Here is a 15,303-nt window from a genome sequence, read left to right as displayed (position 1 = left end):
TTATTATTTTTTAAATATATTTAAATTTACTTAAAATAGAATGAAAGGGTAAAAAGATGAGGTCAGGCTGGGGAAAGCTTGAGCATACTCGTCGTTGTCAGTAGGAATGGGTCGCCTGAAGAATGCTGACGGCTTTCGTGAGAAGACTCCACTAAATTCGTTCGAAATCTCATGTCTGTAGATGGGAAGTGACTGGAAAGGTCTTGTTGAATAGGTGATTCTACAATCGCAGTTGTTCTGGGCTGTCTCTTAATCTTCGAGTTGTGCTTAAATGGGGCTGTCGGCAAGGATGCTTTTGTGTCTTCTTGCTATTTTGTCCGAGTGTGCTGGTTGAGTGAAGGTGGACTGACTATCAATGAAGACGAACCTCGTGTGGTGACCTGCATGGGTTCCATTTAGGTATTGTGGACATGAACAAAAGGCTTTCTGGAGGTTGTTTGTGTGTGCTGGTTTCTCATGGCCAGCCATCTTTCTTTAGTAGTCTGTGTATGCTTAGTCATGGTGTCAAGGTGGTTGTTGACTGGTGAGTTTGAATGTAGGCTGATGGGTTGGGAGAGAAGTGGTCTGATGTTGTAGTAACTATCAGTGGGGTCATTCAGCTCTGAAAGGTAGGAGATAAAAGAAACAACCAAGAGATAAAATATGGTCTGCAGTTTTCTCGGAAGATGTGGTTACCTTCAGGAAGTTGGTACTTGCCAGTCTTTCTGAAATGGATCTTATGAACAGCCTTGATTTTGGACTGGGTGGAGTCTGAAAGGGCTTGGTGGATGTCTTCAAGAGTGATCGAAAAATCCATGTTCCTGAGGAAAACAGAAAAAATGTTGGTGCTACTATTGCTTAGGCGATATATCAATGGTGAAATTAAGTTCTATGGTGAACAAAAGTAATTGAAATCGTCAGTTGTGAGGGGTTGGATAAGACTCCCTCCCCTATGTAGAAGTTTAGTATTGGAGGTATTTATGTTAATCTGATGAAAGGAGAAATCCTTCAGTATCCCATAATTTATCACAGGTGAAACCAGCAGCTGGAGTGATGGGCTGGCATTGGGGCGAAACAGCATTCATCCTGGTATGGTTAGGTTTGTGGTAATCAGCATCCTTATAACGAATTTGTAACCACAGCAGAGGTGGAAATTTGGAAGCAAATTCTGAAATTACATAGTTTCTGTAGATATTTTGATTTTTCTGTTTTACAACTTTATATAATATGCATTTTATATTATTACTACTATAATATGTGTGCTAAGATAAGCTAAAAATAGTTACACCCTCTAAATGTTAACATCAAATATGTGTTATAATGAAAACATAAGTTGCTATCATGAACATCATTGTGATAGGGGTAAACCTTCAAAAAAGCCCAGCTAACCAAATAATTTTAATAATACTGTAATTGGCCTATTTGATTTCATTTAATTACACACCAGATCATGTTTAAGACTAGGATTTGCATATACTGATATAACAGTTTTATTCTTAATTATTTGGGGGTCGTGCCCCGATTCTATTTTAAAAACCCCGAATCCCCAGTTCTGAAAAATCAGAATAAAACCATGATAGATATCATACTGAAACGCCAACATTTCATGCCTCTGAATTACAGTCTTTATTAACCTCTGAATTAAAGTATTTTTTTAAGTATGCTGATGTACTATATACTTGCGTGAGGAGGCCCACTATCAATCTTTGTTTTATACATTTATGGACGTAATTTTCGGAGGTGCGAGCACATACCACTGCCCATGTGCGTTAAAAAGGCATAAAATTTATTTTTTTTTAAATTGGCCCTAAAGCTGAAATAATAACTTAAAACGTACATTGCAACGATTTTGTTAAAGTAAACTTACACAGCTTTGCAATTTTGGCATTTATAAAAGTTAATTCACTATAAAAACATCGACAAGTTATCGGAAGTATTAAATAACTAATTCAAATTTTCAAATTATATCAAAAAAATTGAGGATTTGCCCCACAACTGGGGAAAGGTATGAATTCGGGTAACATTACTTCACAAACGCTCGACGCAATTGTTGTATAGTTTTATTGCATAAAAGGTAAAGTACTGAATGAAATAGTCTGAGGCTTCACACCGGCGTTAAAAATGTTTTTGAGCTTCTGAAAATAAGATATATTGTTACGACAGCGGAAGTCACGTGACGCTACTGGCGCGTTGGCGCTGGTAGCACATGCGTGAATGAGTTTCTCGAATTATCAAGGAACTCCTCGATCTTTGTCAAAGCCTCTTTGTTCGTATATAAGCCTGGCGAGAAAAGCTAGCGGGAGGGAATGTATGGTTGAAACGAACAGTAGTCATGGTAAGTTATCGAGATTGTGAATCGCTGTGATTTATAGCGTGTATTATAAAAGTCGTTAAGTTGAAAGTGAGGAGAAACGTATTGACAGTGGAATTACTGTGTACTAAATGTTTGTATCGAGAAAGAATAAACTAGTTTAATCAAGAAAGGACTTGTATCACTGAAGTTCCTCGGAAAGAATTTCTACCGGAAATTAAAAAACAAGCAGATATGTAACAATATTTATATTTGTTGGATATGTAGCTTTGAAAATTTGAAAAGATGTCACTGTGATATGTTTTAAAAACTTAAAACGCTTACTTTTACATACAAATTTAACTTTAAAAATTTCACGCCATCTATTATCAACATTTTCTTCTGGTTTTTAGTCCTTATTTGATCATGTGGTTTTGAGAAAGTATATAAACGTCTTAACTTTTGAAAAATATTACACTCATGATGATGACGCAGTGAGACATTGGAACACATAGAGTGTATAATATCATTCACAGTCTCACGGTATTTTATCTTCAGACAGTAAAATATTTTATTGTATTTTCAGACTGGGGATAGTCTCATTTTAAAGTATTTATTATGTATCATTAAACGTTGTTTTTTCTTTAAACATCTGTGTTATTTGAACATACCACTTTTTCTTCTTTAGCTTCTAATGACATTTTAGTTTAGTTTTCTATACATTTCATTATTATTTTAAATCTAAAGTAGGTCAAACCAGTTCGATGTCACGTTGTAGGTCAAACAAGTTTCACACAGATTATTAATTCGTTCCGTCATCTACTCAACATACCAAATTTAGAGAAACACTAAAAGGATTCACTTTTAAATATCATCCATGTAACGAAGTAGGCGTAACACAAGTTTCAATATAATATATATACACATAACTTCTACATAGCACATACAAAACACCAGTCTTTGAATAACACTACAAGATTAGTAAACATTGTTAATGTAAAAAAGGAGAACATGGATCGTCAAAAAGTACAGAAATAAGTTGAATCAAAATGCAAAGTTTATATTTTCAAGCCTACAACTAGGGACTCTAAAAAAGTAACATTATTTTCTCAAGCTTCAAATCCCAATTTTAACTCCAAGTCTACAGTACTTATCAATTATAGTGAAGTCAAAATAGGGACTTGTAGCTTGAGAAAATAATATAGACACTATTTACTTTTTAGAGCCCCCTAGTATCACAAAGAATAAACACGCGTACTTGTATGCAACTACAACAAACAAAATGTATAGTTTTTCCCAAAGGAACCTCTTGAAGGCAAAGATTGTATCATCATAGATTTAATGACCAGCTTTCATCAATGTCACAGTGTAATGTAACAAAAGATGAGCAGCAACAAAGGACTCTCATCAGAACGAAATAATGTTTCTTCTAAGATAATACAACACAGATTAATGCAATGTAAACAGACTCAGTAACATGCTTACCTTGTTAAGTTTGCATGACACATATGTATGTTCTTCAAATTCACAACTGTTTCCTAGAATAAGGCGACACAAATAATACATGTAAAATAAACAACAGCGACACACTTAGCATAAGTCGACAATTATCGACCACATTTACAACTGCTACCTTAACACCAACTATTTAAAAATAGCAATAGCTATACGAAGTAATGCTATATGCAGTGGTAATAAATACTGAATACGCACTCACGATTTCAGCTAAGTATAAGAAACAGTAGAAAGAATCACCACTGTCGTCTGAGTAGGGAAGTCTACTATGGTAACTGTCCACTGTTAAAAACTTGTTGAAATATAGTCGCGGAACTCCACGTAGAGACAGCAAACGCGAGTAACGATATGCAACAGCAAAATCGGGAACCTTTCACGTAGCAGTTGTAGTTTCCCACTAACGCGCATGCTAGGAAAACACCGGATTTTTCTATAACAGAAAATGAAATTTTGAAGCATGACAAAATTAAGAAGATTGAATTAAGTTTAAAACTATTCTCTCTTTTGTTGTTTTTACTTTTTTACAAAATTCTTGTGCCACCCTACACTACAGTAAATATCACCTGCAATAATTTTATACTGGGCTCATAATATGGATTTGTAGCTTGAGCAAACTATCAGCAGTAGATCTCCAGCCTTGTTTGCTTACTTTTTATGCGATCCCTATTCGTAAATTAAAAATTCTCAATTTTTAATTATTTTGTTTGTTGACTTTGTTAATGCACAGCAATGAGTAAATATATGCCTAGAGTAAGACACAGCTCTCACTGAACGCATACAACATCTTACCAGTTGAAAAAGCAGCCTTTTCGAATAAACCAAATGTGTCTAAAACATCACTTTAAATAAAGCTTCATATCTTTTAGAGTAATTATATACTGAACCAGTTGGCTTTGTGCCTGAGATTTCGTGTAAACATACGTTTAACACGCGTCGAGTACAAAAGTAGTCACTCAAAACAATATCGCACCTATTATGTATTTATAACCACGTAAATTAACTTTCAATAAAAAATAATAAACTTTTAAATAGGTCATGGACATTTGAAGCGTTTCATGTAGTATATCTGTCTAGCCCGGCGTGGCCAGATGGTTAGGGCACTCGACTCGCAATCTGCAGGTTGCGGGTTCGAATCCCCGTCACACCGAACATGCTCGCCCTTTCAGCCGTGTGGGCGCTATAATGTAACGGTCAATCCCACTATTCGTTGGTAAAAGAGTAGCCCAAGAGTTGGCGGTGGGTGGTGATGACTAGCTGCCTTCCCTCTAGTCTTACACTGCTAAATTAGGGATGGCTAGCACAGACAGCTTTCGTGTAGCTTTGCGCAAAATTCAAAACAAACAAACAAACAAAAAATATCTGTCTAGGTTTTGGTGCAAAATACCCAGCTGATTTTGCTGTGGACTTGTAAAACATTAATAATAATTATATGAACAAATGGTCTAACAATCGTGAAATAACTTATATTCCTTATTATCAACGTTTGGGTGGTCTTAAATATTGAAAAGGAAGGTTTTGAGTGTTGTTTCAAGAATTAGTCTGCTTTTTTAAAGGTAGTTTTGGCCCGATTGTTCTATTAGAGTTTTGAGCAAATTCTTGTGCGATCCCTATTATGAACCACTATCGTGGTTCATGATAGTACTATGTAAATTCAGAAGAAAGAACACACGACACCACAAGCTGAATTTATGTTGTCAGCTGTACTCAACCTGTCGTCAATTGAAGTTCATCGTCTGAATCCGATTAACTTCAGCCGTGAAATTCAAACCACTCTGGTAACTATTTGTTTTCGGAAATTCGCGCAAAGCTACATTAAAGCTGTCTTCACTAACCGTCCCTAATTTTAAATCAATAGAGGGAAAACAGCTAGTCAAAAGCATCCACTGCCAACCCGTGGGCTACTTTAATTGACTCCTGGGATTTCCCCTTCACTCTTATAACGCAACCACGTCCCCAAAGTACGGTGTGCATTTTTGCGACAACGAGACACGAACAATGGACCCTCAAATTCATAGTCTGGCAAGTTATCACTAGATCACGATTAGTCCTTTTAATAACAAAAAAAAGTATAATGCGCCATCAACAACTAAACTTGAAAACTGTTCCATAACCTCATTACGATTACAAACGTGATATAAAGGAATTCAAATGTTATTAAAGTTTTAAAACGCCGCGAAACCATGTGCGAAAAACCGGTGGAACCACAAATTAGTATGAAGACCGAGAAAAACTCTACGATAACAATCGCTAGGTGTCAGCACTAATGCAAAGAATCAAAGTAGTTGCCGTGCGGACAATTTTTCAATTTGTTTCTTTTTTTCAAAGTGTGCCGTATGAGTAGCTTTCTCAATTGTTTGGTGGCAAGCCCTTAGCGAGGGTGGGGGTGTTCGAGCGAAAAACCCCACTCCCGCCTATTAACATTCATTTTTTTCCTTTCTTTGATGATGTCTTCTCATTATATAATTGCTTTTGTAACACTGTGCTTACATGCGGAAATAACATTTTCATACTTATCAGAGGAAACTTACTAGAAATGTTTATTTACAGTGATAATAAAGGAACCATTACATATTTCGATTTTTTCCCCGTCCCTGGGCACTAAAGTTATACATGAAACGAGTTCTACTTTGGACCAAAAAGAACCCACCACTTCCAGACCTGACTACGGGCTAGCAGTGGTATCACCTTTTATAACAAATGAAAGTAATAGTAGAGTGCAATATATTTCACTAATTCACATCTAGGTTAAAAATATCCATTAGGCTTATTTTAAAAATCAACAACTATTTCACTGACTTTCGGAATAATATCAGTTTCAATGTAATAAATACACGTTTTCTACATAGTGTTACGTCTCTGGTCGTTTTTTAATTTTCCGTAGAAATTATTTCCGAAAAACTTCAGTGATACAAGTCCTTTCTTAAATAAAACTAGTTTATTCTTTCTCAATACAACTTTGCAATAGACTTAATTTCTACAGTCATTTTAACTTGAACACACGCTAGAATTCACAACGATTCACGCACTTTACTACCGCGCTTGACTCGATTATCTGTCTCTATATCTCTCTGTCTGCAATTATCTATTATGCCGTCACTTCATTTGCCGGCTTATATATATACAAAGATAGAGGGCGCGTAGAAAAGACTAGAGTTGCAACGAACAGACATAATCTTTCTAGAATCTCATGACATGTTACTAGATTCACGTGACTTCCGCCGTCGTAACAATAGCTTTTACGAAACTGTAGCCTTTAACTAACACGAATTAAAAACTGATAATGAAAATGCTCTAATCTTTCTCTTTCTTTGAGACATAACGTGTACAAAGGCATGTAATATATTTCCAGGAAAAAGTACCTAAGCTTTAACGGTTAATTAGCAGATCAGTATATAGGCAACTATTTATTATCTGAAATTTTTGTTACATGCTAATATATTAAATGTAAAAATTGTATGTAAGTTTATATAGAAATTCCTTTCGGTGTACGTAACAACTTGTACAACCAATGACACAAACTTTACCTGTTAAGAATTTTAGAAAATATCTCTCAGATAGCACTTTATCTTATTTTTTTCACAGGTAATTCAGTTTGTTTGTTTGTAATTGAGCACAAAGTTACACAATGGGATATCTGTGCTCTGCCCACCACGGGTATGGAAAACCCGGATTCTAGCGTTGTAAGTCCGCAGACATACCGCTGTGCCACTGGGGGGGGGGGGGCAGGTAATTCAGTAATATCGAAGTTTCTTTCCTTCGAAAATTTAGACAGGAAGCCAATGACGACTTCAACGCCCCCTTCTAAGGCAATAGTCACATCTTACGTTGTATTCCTAAGATCGAAATTAAATCATTATTAATATCAACAGAAGAGAGAAAAGTGAGGGAGAGCGAAAAAAATACCAGAATTGTAAACATCTTTCGAAACTCAATTTAACAGGAAGATAGTTCTAGCAATTATCATACTGCAGTCAGTATCACCAAAATAGAATACCCATAATTACACACTTATTCAGTTATTATAAAGTTTGAATTTCGAGCAAAACTACACGAGGGATATCCGCGCTAGCTATCCTAATCTAGTAGTGAAAAACTGGCCACCGCCAACTCTTGGGCTATTTTTTACCGACGGATAGCGGGATTGACTGTAACTTATAACGCACACACAGCTGAAGGGGCGAGAATGTTTGGTGGGATGGGAATTCGAACCCACGACCCTCAGATTGCGAGTCGAGCGCCCTAACCACCTGGCCATGCCGGGCTTGAAAGCAAAGAAGTATATTTAATAATATCTCAACCACACAATATCTGCCATATACAGTACCAAAGAGGCCATTCGCTCAATATCAGGGTTCAAAAGCAAAGAAGTATATATAATGATATCTCAACCACACAATATCTGCTATATACAGTACCCAAGAGGCCATTCGCTCAATATCAGGGTTCAAAAGCAAAGAAGTATATATAATGATATCTCAACCACACAATATCTGCTATATACAGTACCCAAGAGGCCATTCGCTCAATATCAGGGTTCAAAAGCAAAGAAGTATATATAATGATATCTCAACCACACAATATCTGCCATATACAGTACCCAAGAGGCCATTCGCTCAATATCAGGGTTCAACAGATCGGATGGATACGACAGACATAGTAGTGGCCGAGGCTCTATTTATACCCTCAGTTACATAAACAACTACTGATATCATGTAAACCAGTTAATATAAACAACTACTGATATCATGTAAACTAGATTAAGAAAGTGAATTGTACTTATCAATTTCATTTAAGTCTTTTAGAAATCAGAATTAGAGTAAGGATTAATAACACACTGTACTTTATGGTGTATCACCAATTATTTATAATGAATTCATGATCAGAAATGCTAATGAAATATAATAGTACTGTTACGACAGCGGAAGTCACGTGACGCTGGTAACACGTAATGAGTATCTAGAAGGTTCCTAAGGGCTCGAGACGCCCTCTATTTTGTATATATAAGACTGGCAAATAAAGGAGGGAAGAATATAATTGCAGACAGAGATATATAGAAACAGATAATCGAGTCAAGCCCTAAGTAAAGTGCGTGAATCGTTGTGATTTCTAGCGTGTGTTTAAGTTAAAGTGACTGTGGAAATTAAGTGTATTGCAAGGTTGTATTGAGAAAGAATAAACTAGTTTTATTTAAGAAAGGAGTTGTATCGCTTTAGTTTTTCGGAAGGAATTTTTATGGGAAATTAACAAACGACCAGAGACGTAACAGTATTAAATCCCTACCACTTCTTACAAATTTGGTGCTTGTCAATACCAGCGTCCAAATATGTTTAATCTCTAAAAATCCGAATTCAAAACACAAGTTCTGCATATATTTATATATTCAAACAAATAACTATGATAAGATGGTTAAAGTATCTACAAGAAGTGGTCAAAACAAGTAAATTATGTGCAACTATTTAAATTGTAATTTTCCACGTTTGGAAAATATTAAGTATTTAAAGAAAAATCATTTCAGGATTTTTAACAAATCATACTTTCAACATCTTTGTGATTCAAGTATCAGTTTAACATGTTATAGTAAAAAACACCCAGATTCCGTGTGATCTCAAATGAAACTAACATCATAATATTGTTCTGGACCTACTACAATAGAATGAACTTATCCAAGAAAAAAGTATCAAGAAGATTACCTTTTGATCTCTTATTTTGGATGTTAACCAGTTTAAACGATTTCATGCATATTAACAGGTTTAAAATCTACTTGATACAAATTACAGATAACACCTCTCAGTCCATAGAGTGAGTATGTTGACAGAGCATGTTTAATTCTTAAGTTTGATAATTTAATGAACTTAAGTACAATATTTTGATAATGGTTATTTTATTTTCCTTAAGGATAAAAAACAAATCAGATAAAATAAAACCCTGTTTAAGCTTTTGGTGTAAAGTTGCAAATTATGATAAAAATAATTTAAAGTACAGTCCATGTAAAGCATAACAAATGAGTATTTTCTTCTCTAACTTAAAAGTGTACGACATACATGTAACGCTATAAATCATTAAATATACTGTAGGCCTATATTACATTAACTACGATCAATTTGTTCAAGCTTTCAAGGGCAATGTGATAGCTCATAACCTGACTGATTTACTGTATCTTGAAAAATCAATCTTCTTCAGAGCAATTTCATATCAGAAATGTATTTCTAAATACGCTAGAAACCTTAAGTCATAGCATTAGGTTAGGGGTTTCCTAGAATTTAAGCTAAGTAAACCTTCCAATCTTATTAGGAGCTATCTTATTGCGAGCTATGTGATTTGTATGACCACAGCGATTACAACAAATCAGTGGCCCTTCTTTAACAAAATGTTTTCAATATTGGAATCCATCCCAGACTTGATGTACTGTGTTTATCACGCGAGCTCACCGATTTGGTTTTCTCGAGTACATGAACTCAATCGACTTGTGATCAGTGTTCAATTCGAACGAAATCCTACATAACCACAAACGTTCAAACGCCCAAACAAGCGATAATGCCTCTTTCAGTTTGCAAATAGAGCTTCTCAAAATTTGATAAGCTACGACTAGTATATGACACGACTTTGAATTGATCATTTTGTTCCCGAGTTAAAATGGCTCCGTGATCCACTGGGCTCGCGTCACAGATTACTTGGGTTTTAGCTTTTGGATCAAAGTATGCCAAAAATTCTGTAGATGCCATTTCCGATCTTATCTAATCAGATTACTGTTGTTGGTCGCCCCCACACAAACTTAGCATTTCTGTAATGGTTCCGCTAGTGTAGCTAAACCCGGCATATAATGAGCACTAGAAACCAAACCTGGGGGTTTCGAAATTTTAGTGTCTTTGACGGCTTGAACACAATTAGCGGTTGAACTGATACCTTTCTCGGATAATAAGTGTCCCATGATCTCAAGCTGTGAAAGACAGAACTGCAACTTTGTTTAGGATCAAACCTTTCTCTTTCGGACGGCATAAACAGTGGTGTAGTGCTAAACAAAGAGTGGGGGAATGCGTATTGAAAGTATTACCATTATTAGTGTGTGTGTGTGTGTGTGTGTGTGTGAGTGAGTATTACGTCACCTATACATAAACACATTTCAGAGATAGTAGCTGTAAATTGCAATTGAAATCTACATTTGAAAATGTTAGTTAAAAAATTACTTTTCTCACCTTGAACTTATGAATTCTTTGATAACAGAACTTCCAAACTTTGTCCATAGCGAGTTCTTTGGACTTGGCTACTCTTGTTCGTCCACCAGTTGCTGAACGATGACACCTAAGCCATTTGTATACAGTAGTCTTGTTTCCAGTTTTGAATCGGAGAGCTGTAAAATTTAAAGAACACGAGATTTGTTACTTGGTTGATTAACAGCCTAAACCTCGCTTCCGTAATAAGGTTCATGCTGCTAACGCCTCCTTTGCATTCTGAAGAAATGCATGGGATGACTTCTACACCCTATTAAATAATTCAGATCTGATGGAATATGGCGCCCATAGTTGTCTAGAAAGTCTATGCACGCTGCGATTGTTTTTGAAAATAGCAATCTGAAACCTTTACAAAAGGACCATTTCCTTTTCACCAAAGCCTGAATTTATCTTTGTTGGCCACTTTGCTGACTTCTAATGCATGGAGCTCAGAAATTATGCTAGGAATGGAATTAGGAGTACCTGGCCGTGGCCCAGTTTGTTCACGAGAAGTTGCCGTGAATAACCGTTGTTTCATAGTGTTTATGATATTGGTTTAAAATTGACTGCGATTGAAACAATCTTATTATCTGTCAAAGTTTTTGATGCAAACTTTATTTCCTTAAGTATTCTCTGCTTCTAAGACCCTTTTTACCCTTGCATTCCTTCATTGTTTCTAAAAATCTTATGCTGCTATGAATTAACTTGTGTGCATAAACTATAGTAATATCGCTTTTCTGTAAGGCTTCTAAAGTGATTAGCAAGAAGGCTAAGTTAGAAATACTAGCTTAACCAAAACGGGCCGTATTTATTTTACTGGAAACTAAGTATTTATTGGTTAGTGTGCAAGTATGGTAAAAAAGAAAACAAGATGTTCATAAGCTCTTACACACTTTTACACTTGTACCACTAAATAAAGCCGATAAACCCCATCCCACTGTGTTTTCGAAGCCGGGAGAATTCTGGGAATTGCGCCACATGAGCTTATTTGCTATCTACAGTGTCAATGTACGTGTCAAACAATAATGTCAAGAGTGGCGATTCATTGCTTTATTTTTGAAAGGTTTTTACTTCAGCTGCTAACAGTAAAATTAACATAGGGAATAGTAGTGAAAATATTAGAAAGTAGACATTCTCAGGAGATTTACTTTGGAGTTTCGTGGCCTATACTGAAAAATCGCGACAGTGCTATTCATTTTGTTTCGTGGAGTTTCTAAGTCAGCTGCTAACAATATAATAACTACAGAAAAGTGTGAAAAGGAGAGAAGTACAAACTCTGACCACAAGTTGTTTGGAACTTTGTGATCAATACTAACAAAACTACATATTTTGAATTTTGCAATATATTCTTTCATTATACTTTGTTTACTTGCCTACACCCTGGATGAAAGGGTTAATTATTCTCTTCTTTCTTCTAGGGATGGACAAACCTTCATGAAGTTTAAGATTTGAAAGGTCGGATTTGTTTGAAATAGTGAGGGAACGGCATTTCAAATAAAAAGAAGTTAAAGGAATGCTGTTCCCTTTCATTCCCAAACCCCTACACCACTGAGCATAAAACTTAAGCCTCTGATTATGCTCATTGCAAGTACACCCATATACGATATCATCATCCGAGATATTCTCAGCACCTTCACATCCCTGCAAAGTTTGCCTAATGATGTGCTGATAAGTTTCGGGAGGTGAATAAATACACAAGTCGTTTATAACGATAAAGACCTTTGGAAGTGACAAATGTTGTGATGTCTCTGGATTTCTCAACCAGCTCGACCTGATTATAGCTACAACAGATAGCTAGTTTATTGAATACAGTCGCGCCATTCATGTTGGGCAACACCTTATCTTGGGTGGGGATGGATGTCTCATGCTGCACTGCCTCATTAGCTCTCTGCTTATCTATACATAGCTTTATCTCACCCAAAGGCTTAGGCACGACAATCATTGACCTAATCCACCAAATAGAGCTTGATATTTTCTTAATTGTATCCTTCTCTTCTAGATCATTTAATTTTTCTTCCACTTTGAGGCAAAGTAAACGGGATTCTACGAACTGGTTGTGCCACAGACTTCACTTTCTCAATGTTATCAATGGACAGTGTTGATAACCCATGCTCAACACCTATTGGTAGTGCAGTATTATAGCATAACGACAATTGATCAGCACCTTTATCTACAAAAACTAAAAAATAAACTCAGCTTTAATCACTTTGCTATCTGTAGGTTTAACAAATAACTTCAGTGATTTTTTTCACTATTTCAATCGGAGTTTTATTTCCATACACAGGTTTTTGTGAATGACACTAGGTGTGCATGAAATACCACATTGTCTGAGATAATTCCAGACACTTTCATTAACAACAACAGAATTTGCGCCCGAGTTTAAGCATTGTCAATGGAATTCCACCAATTCTATAGTCGAAGTATTGTCATTACTATTCAACAAAACACATTGCCCCCCCCCCCAGTGGCACAGCGGTATGTCTGCGGACTTACAAAGCCAGAAATCGGGTTTCGATACCCGTGGTGGGCAGAGCACAGATAGCCCTTGTGTAGCTTTGTGCATAATTACAAACAAAACACATTCATCTTCTGACGACTCTGCACCATCACGCAAATCATAATCAGTCATACAATTCTCCTTTCTTACGAGCAGAATGGTTATCCCGTTTAGAGAAAGTCAGTTCTGCACATAGTCGCGAGTTGCCCTTGAAAGTGACATTTATTGCAAAGCTGGTCTTTAGCCAGGTAGCAGTTGCGAGATATGTGATTTGTATGATCACAGCAATCACAACAAATCAGTGGCCCTCCTTTAACAAAATGTTTTCCATATTGGAATCCATCCCAGACTTGATGTACTGTGTTTATTACGCTAGCTCGCCGATTATACGGTTTCTATCCCATTATAGTCTGTCCAAGCTGCCTACTGGTCTGCTATTTCTGCTGCTCGACCGATCTCTAACACCTTTTTTAAAGTTAACTTTGTCTCAACAATCTTTTATACAAATAGCGAGATTTACAATTATCTATAACTTGATCCCGTAAGTCATCATTTAAATCTTCATACTCGCATGATAAAACTAACTGCCAAAGACGAGTAATATTACTATCAATATATTCACCATCTTGGTGAACAGCTTGTCGAAACACGCGTCTTTCAAGAACACTATTTTTCAGCGGCTTAAAATAATTGTTAAACTTACCCAAGGCTGTCCGATAGATATCTCCCCTGTCTGTGAAGATCGGGATAATGTTCTAGCACGCTGATCCGATTACGTAGAGAAACAAAGCTCTTTTTCGGCGCCGCATTCGTTATGCCTGTTGCAACCAAATGATAGGTGAACTGCTCTTTCCAGCGTTTCCACCGTTGAGAAATACTGTTTTGGTTCATAAAGGCTCAAGTGAAGTCAAATTTAATATTGTAGACATAATTGGCTGGAAAATCGAATTCTATCCTCGTCACCAAATGTAGTGTTTTCTCAATAATAATAATAATAAAACTCACAGAACATACTTATTTAAGCACTTATTTTCCCAAATGCCTATCCTAGCAGAAACAAAAAAAAAAAAAACTAGTCGTATATAAGCAAGAGTGGCGCTAGTAGCGCAAACAAGTCTTTTGCATAATTGGTACTGAATGAAAACATTATACATAATGTAACACATGCTGAGCCCTGAGAAACTGGGTGAGACCATACCATTTTGACTTATGCATAGGGCAAGGCAGTGGAGATGGTGGTGGTGGTATTGATGCTAGTTCATATTTCAATCGATAAAGTCCAGCTGCACTTAGTGCAACTGTGCTAAGGTATTATAAATTGCTAGTTATAAAAGTTGTATAACACTCACATCTATAAACTGGTAGACGTGTTAAGATGTTTATAAGAGTAAATTATAATAATCCGCCCATCCCTATAAAAAAAAAAAAGAAGAATGGAACGGACCAGACGTAGTACTGCTGCAACATGCTAGAATAACGCATGCCAATAAAATTACAACGTTATGTTACGTCGTTCGTGAGACTTAATCTGGGTAATTGATATTAATGTCAACTTTTATAAATTTATACATATGATTGTGTGCATGTAATTAATACTGTTTACCAGCGCAGCTGATGTTAACTGGCTTAGAAAACTGTATCGACTGCTATGCCTTTTACTGGCTAGCTGAAATATTATGATGCAAGTAGCGGCGAATACTAAATAGTGGTGTCTGCTCTCAAGTCTATAGACAAGATGGGAGGTGTCAAATCAAAAGCACCCACTGCCACTTTTTGAGATACTTTAACAGAATATTGGAATTTGATCATTACTC

This window comes from Limulus polyphemus, unplaced genomic scaffold, assembly GCF_000517525.1.
Source record: "Limulus polyphemus unplaced genomic scaffold, Limulus_polyphemus-2.1.2 Scaffold409, whole genome shotgun sequence".
In the NCBI taxonomy this organism is placed as follows: Eukaryota; Metazoa; Arthropoda; class Merostomata; order Xiphosura; family Limulidae; genus Limulus; species Limulus polyphemus.
Note: the sequence above shows the minus strand (reverse complement) of the source record.